General features: G+C 32.8%; 1 long non-coding RNA gene across 1 annotated transcript; it reads right to left on the reverse strand.

The window, feature by feature from the left end:
- Positions 1–3,460: 3,460 nt before the first annotated feature.
- On the reverse strand, positions 3,461–5,531 carry LOC132752811 (uncharacterized). Its single transcript, XR_009628861.1, has 3 exons — positions 5,447–5,531; positions 4,489–4,597; positions 3,461–3,789 (listed from the first exon to the last, which is right to left on the reverse strand). It is a non-coding gene; the product is annotated as an uncharacterized LOC132752811 (long non-coding RNA).
- Between the last annotated feature and the right edge of the window lie 667 nt (positions 5,532–6,198).

Genomic DNA, 6,198 nt, shown 5'->3' on the forward strand with positions numbered 1-6,198 from the left:
CATCATTGTTATCTTTTTAATGCTTTTTTTTCCCATTCTTGTTATTCATTATTATAATCAATTATCATCCCCATAAAATGGACGCCTACAATTATTTTCAATTGGTGTATTAACAACTAATTATCATCATGACCTATAAATGACCTTGACAAATTGTTATGGTAAAAAAATACTTTACATTTAAAACCTAGCCCCGTCTGTATTTTCATTGGTTGATGCACGTTCTGTGCCGGTTTCTGACCAATTAAATACCTGACATCTGAGTAAATGTCCTTAAAACCTTGGACTCTGAACTCACAAAGTCAAGGTTATATAATGTATTTCAGAACTATAATATTATTTCGAGCATGTATACAATATTTTATATCATAAACACAACAGAACAACAATTCCACTCACTTTTTTTATTCAAGAAATAATCACAGTCACTTCTCATAAAACAATCAAAATAAAAATATGAGCCGTGACATGACAAAACCAACATAATGGGTTTGCAACCAGCATGGATCCAGACCAGCCTGCGCATCCGCGCAGTCTGATCAGGATCCATGCTGTTTGCTTACAAACTCTATGACAAGTAAAGAAACCGATAGCGAACAGCATGGATCCTGATCAGACTGCGCGGATGCGCAGGCTGGTCTGGATCCATGCTGGTCGCAAACCCATTATGTTGGTTTTGTCATGGCACGGCTCATATAATCTGTTTGTTATGCTTTCTTTATAAATCATGCATACATGTATATATATACCAAGTGATCAACTAAAAATATGAAGAGGTATAAGAAAATATATCACATAAGATAAATGGAGTCCATTTCTTAAACGTCAGTTTAACTCTATAAATTTAACTCTTTAAACCTAAAGATGACAACAATAGCTATTGACATTAACAATAGCTTTAGATTATAACAATAGCTAAAGATGGTAACAATAGCTAAAGATGGTAACAATAGCTAAAGATGATAACAATAGCTAAAGATGATAACAATAGGTAAAGATGGTAACAATAGCTAAAGATGGTAACAATAGCTAAAGGAGATAACAATAGCTAAATATGATAACAATAGCTTTAGATGGTAAAATAGCTAAAGATGGTAAAATAGCTAAAGATGGTAACAATAGCTAAAGATGGTAACAATAGCTAAAGATGGTAACAATAGCTGAAGGAGATAACAATAGCTAAATATGATAACAATAGCTTTAGATGGCAAAATTGCTAAAGATGGTAACAATAGCTAAAGATGGTAACAATAGCTAAAGATGATAACAATAGCTAAAGATGATAACAATAGGTAAAGATGGTAACAATAGCTAAAGATGGTAACAATAGCTAAAGGAGAATAACAATAGCTAAATATGATAACAATAGCTTTAGATGGTAAAATAGCTAAAGATGGTAAAATAGCTAAAGATGGTAACAATAGCTAAAGATGGTAACAATAGCTAAAGATGGTAACAATAGCTGAAGGAGATAACAATAGCTAAATATGATAACAATAGCTTTAGATGGCAAAATTGCTAAAGATGGTAACAATAGCTAAAGATGATAACAATAGACCTTGGCCACCAGTATAAAGCTAGATCAGTAGCATTTCCCGGGCTTACTAGCCATGCTCTTCTATTAGGACATACATTTTATTTTAATACCAAAATTCCTCATATTAACAATGAACTTATCCAAATTCAAAGCTGGACAATTCCATTCTACAAATATAATTGGACATGGGCTAAAAAACGAATGTAAATTACAACAATGTTTCATTATACCCTTGACAATAATTGAGGTACTTTTGATGATAAATTGGGAAGACAATTTACATGTGTAACAAAACAACAAACCTGGTACATATATATAGAAACACCTATATGATACTTAATGTATTTTCAGAGAAAATAATGATTTATTCAAATTTTGCTTGACAGTAAGTAACAAGAAGTTTCCAGGGACAGTACAATCAATTTTTACCATAGCATGATGATGTATGAACTTTTCAAAAAGGGGAATTACTAAGTAAAAATCTATGTTAGAGCTATGAGTCTTGATAAGTGACTTAGTATCCCTTGGCTGTAGACATTTGTAAACTTTCAAATGGATATCTTCATCTTTCATGAAAATACAATTTGTGTGCATAACTTAAATTGCCTTAAATATAAAATTATTCACTCCTTTTTTCATGCAGACTTGAGTTGTGGCAATTTCTTTAAGGTTTGATCATTGGAAAGCATATATGAAATTTGAATGACCATGAGAGATATAGCCTTGACAGAACTTGCATGCAAAATGTTAACTAAATATCAATATGGAAGCCAAGTGAAAAAAAAATGTATCATATTATTGTATGTTAACCTTTTCCCTAATATAAGCGTGTTTCTTTTTGCCCCCCTCCCCCCTTTTTGAGGCCTCAAACAGTGAAAAAATGCCCTATTTAGGCCCCAAACACTGGTTTTCGTTTGAGAAATGATGTTAAAAAAAGTGACCACTTTTTCGGCCCTGTTCCCCATCAATGAAGGGGGCGGAGTCCCCCTCATCGCCAAGAAAATTTTGGACATGTGACAGGCTAAAAATGGCCTCAGGTCGATCTTAGGGTAACTAGTAACCGACGATGAAAAGCCTTTTACTCTATCTCAATTCATTGAGAAGTTGCAGCACTTTGAAATCAGTTTTGATGGAAAAAAACAATGCAAAATAGTGATTTTTGGCAATTTTGAGACGTCCCCCCATTGCCATGGTTACAGGAAATTTACAATTGAGCATGATGTTACAGAGGCTATGGTGTAGTCAACATTTGTGCCAAGTTTCATCAGTATTGAAGCTTTTTTCATAGTTTCATAGCAGTTTGAACTTGTTACAGGAGGCTTTTCAATGAAAATGGCCATTTTTCGCAATATGCTAAAGGGGTAAAAGGTTAAGTCAACAAAACAAAAATATAAGATCAACAGATGTTTAAAACAATGTGTTATAATAATAATGAGTTAAACAATGTAATTCACAACTGCACAGCAGCATGAATATGATTTTAAATGTTAAACATAATTTCAAAATCTATATGAGATATTTATAATGCCATGAAATCTGAATCTATGCAACAACACATAAATCCATCCAACTGTTTATTGTGTTTTTTGTTGTTGTTTTTTTTAAATAATGTAATTCAAGCAATTTAGAGTTTCTTATTTGTAGATTGTAATACGAAAAGTTTCAAGTAACTGATCTGTACTTGTATCATTTTGATGTTTGGCTGACAAAAAACAACACACAAAACCATATAAACTATAATTGAGCCGTGTCACGACAAAACCAACATAATGCGTTTGCGACCAGCATGGATCCAGACCAGCCTGCGCTTCCGCGCAGTCTGATCAGGATCCATGCTGTTCGCTTACCAACTCTATTACAAGTAGAGAAACTGATAGCGAACAGCATGGATCCTGATCAGACTGCGCGGATGCGCAGGCTGGTCTGGATCCATGCTGGTCGCAAACGCATTATGTTGGTTTTGTCGTGACACGGCTCATATGTTGTTTATTAGAGGCAGCATCGTTGTTTTTTTTCTTTGATTAATGAGGAACAACGGTGGACTCCTTTTAAATCATTGGCTGATAAAGAAGGCCGGAATTGTACAAACTGCATGGGTTTTTTTTGTGTAGAATTCTATAGTTGATTGTTGCCCAGATGCAGATTTTTTAAACTAGTATTCCACCAAAAATATCAACATTTGGCACTTTCTGGAGTAGGCACGAAGAAATACATACATAACAGGATCACATATATTGACACCAATGCTGAACCTGAAATATATAAAACAAAAATAACTATAGTGTCTGCTCATTTAAATGTTTCTAACGCAACCACACATCATATATATTAAAGTGACTTGCTCGTTTTGTATTTTGAATGAGAACCTCTCATCACAAGAGAAATTTTCAAAATATGGACTGAATGAATAGTTAATCTAGGGAACAAATGTCTGATCTTGGTCTGCACTGGTCACATGGGTTAATTCAATTGCCACCTTTGTTCAGTTAGTAAGGGTTTTAATGTCTACCTAGATCTAATAAAATGTTAATCTCAAACCAGATACAAGAAAATTAATTTCAGTATTGTATTTGAATCACGTGATTATTCATTTTTGCCAATTTTTTTCATCAACAAATTTTTGTGTTGTGTTTTTTTGCAAAAAGACAATAAACTACAATGAATTAATACTTGACAAGTATTGTTGTTTATTTTTGAAACCTTTCCTTATTCCTTGTTTTTTAAGTCTTATTTATTGAAGTACTTCAGTTATACCTCAGATTAAGTTTCTTCTTATTTTGTTGGGTTTTAAATCACCCCAACATGGCATTTTGTCACACTTCAAAAGCAAGAGGTAGTCCTTGGATGCCCCTTTCTGCATAATTTAATAAATGGGCTACTAAGCAGACTCATATCCCTTCAGGAAGCTTGCTAAAATTTAAAATAAACCTGAGTTATAGTAAAGACCATACCTTGGAAGTAATCACTTTTCCCATCTTGAAAGATATAGTTGATAACAATCACAGAGAAAATCACAGCCCATAGATGAACATCATTAAATACAAGGACAAAATTCATTGGCTGAAATATACAACATATACATTTACATTAATTCAATTTCTATTGTAAATTTATATCATTACCATAGTAGCAAACATTATTCATATCAAAGGTAATCATTTTTTTACACTTAAATTCAATAGGTCAGTGTGAATGTAAGTAATTTAAGTGGACTCAGCAGTAGAATAATTAACTAGAAATATGTCACGATGCCCCCACACTTCAATGTAGTCTATCTTATGACTAGGTCAAATTTTTTTTTTTGGCTACACGTGACACATGATGAAAATTAAAAATCTCTTACTAAGTCAAGGGCAATTACTCTTTAAATACAGAATAAATCCACAATCAAACCCCCAGGTGCAAAACTTCACATACCAACTAACATTTCTGTAAAGTTTCATGACTTTAGGTCAAACACTTTTTGAGCTTCACATGACCCAAGTTGAAAATTGCAAATTTTTACTAAGTCAAGGGCAAAATCTATAGAAATGGTGGATATATCCACAAACAAAACCCCAGGTGCACAACTTCACATGCTGAGCAACATTCCTGTAAAGTTTCATGACTCTAGGTCAAATACTTTTTGAGCTATGTACGACACAAGTTGAAAATTGCAAATATTTATTCAGTCAAGGGCAATAACTGACTAACATTCTTGTAAAGTTTCATGACTCTAGGTCAAATATTTCTGAGTTATGTTCGACACAACATGTGAACGAACTGACGGACAAGGGTAAATTTAAATACCCCCAATAGTGGGGGAACAAAAACTGACAAACATTATTCTTTCAATTTAAACCCTTAGGTATTGCTGATAACAGACATCCAAATATAGTTTTATACACTAAAAAAACCCAGAAAACTTACATATATTAGATTGATGAGAATCAAAGCTGGAACTTGAATCAAGCACACCTGAATGGCTGTATTTGTTCCTATTTCAATTCTGAAAATACATTTATATTATTAACATTTTCCATTTATCATAGATGACAATAACATTACATAAATGAAACACCTTTATATTGTAAATTAAAACAAATTCACTCATCCTAAATTCAATTTGATCAGAAAACAGTCTAATAGTTTCTACCTATCAGTGAATAAAAATTGTTTGTTTTGTTTGGTTAAACAGTGCATAGTCACAATTTAGGTCATATGGCGCCAAAACAGGAAAGATGATTTTGGCTAACCTCCGATGTTACAAATTAAAAGCAACACAAGGGGTCAAAACAACCTCACACGCTCAAGCTAAGATTGCAAAGATTCCATTATTTTATACCATACTCATATAGTCACCACTTATGATCAAGCAGGGAAAAAATTAAACAATGGCTGCAATTCTGATGCCTCAGAAGGCAACCCCTCAGCCACAAGGGGGGATGAAAACTGTGTATTCAACCAAACAATTGTTAACTTCCTAAAAATTTACAATATTTTGTAATGAAAACTATTAACTAAACCTAACTTTACAGTAGCATTATTTTGTGACGAAAACTGTCAACTTATCCTAAATTTATATTATTTTGTAAGGAAAACTGTCAACTCACCCTAAATTTATATTATTTTGTTACAAAAACTGCAAAATCACCCTAATTTTTCATTATTTTGTTAATGAA

Source organism: Ruditapes philippinarum, unplaced genomic scaffold (assembly GCF_026571515.1).
Source record: "Ruditapes philippinarum isolate M1 unplaced genomic scaffold, ASM2657151v2 ctg10761_1_1_1_1, whole genome shotgun sequence".
NCBI lineage: Eukaryota > Metazoa > Mollusca > Bivalvia > Venerida > Veneridae > Ruditapes > Ruditapes philippinarum.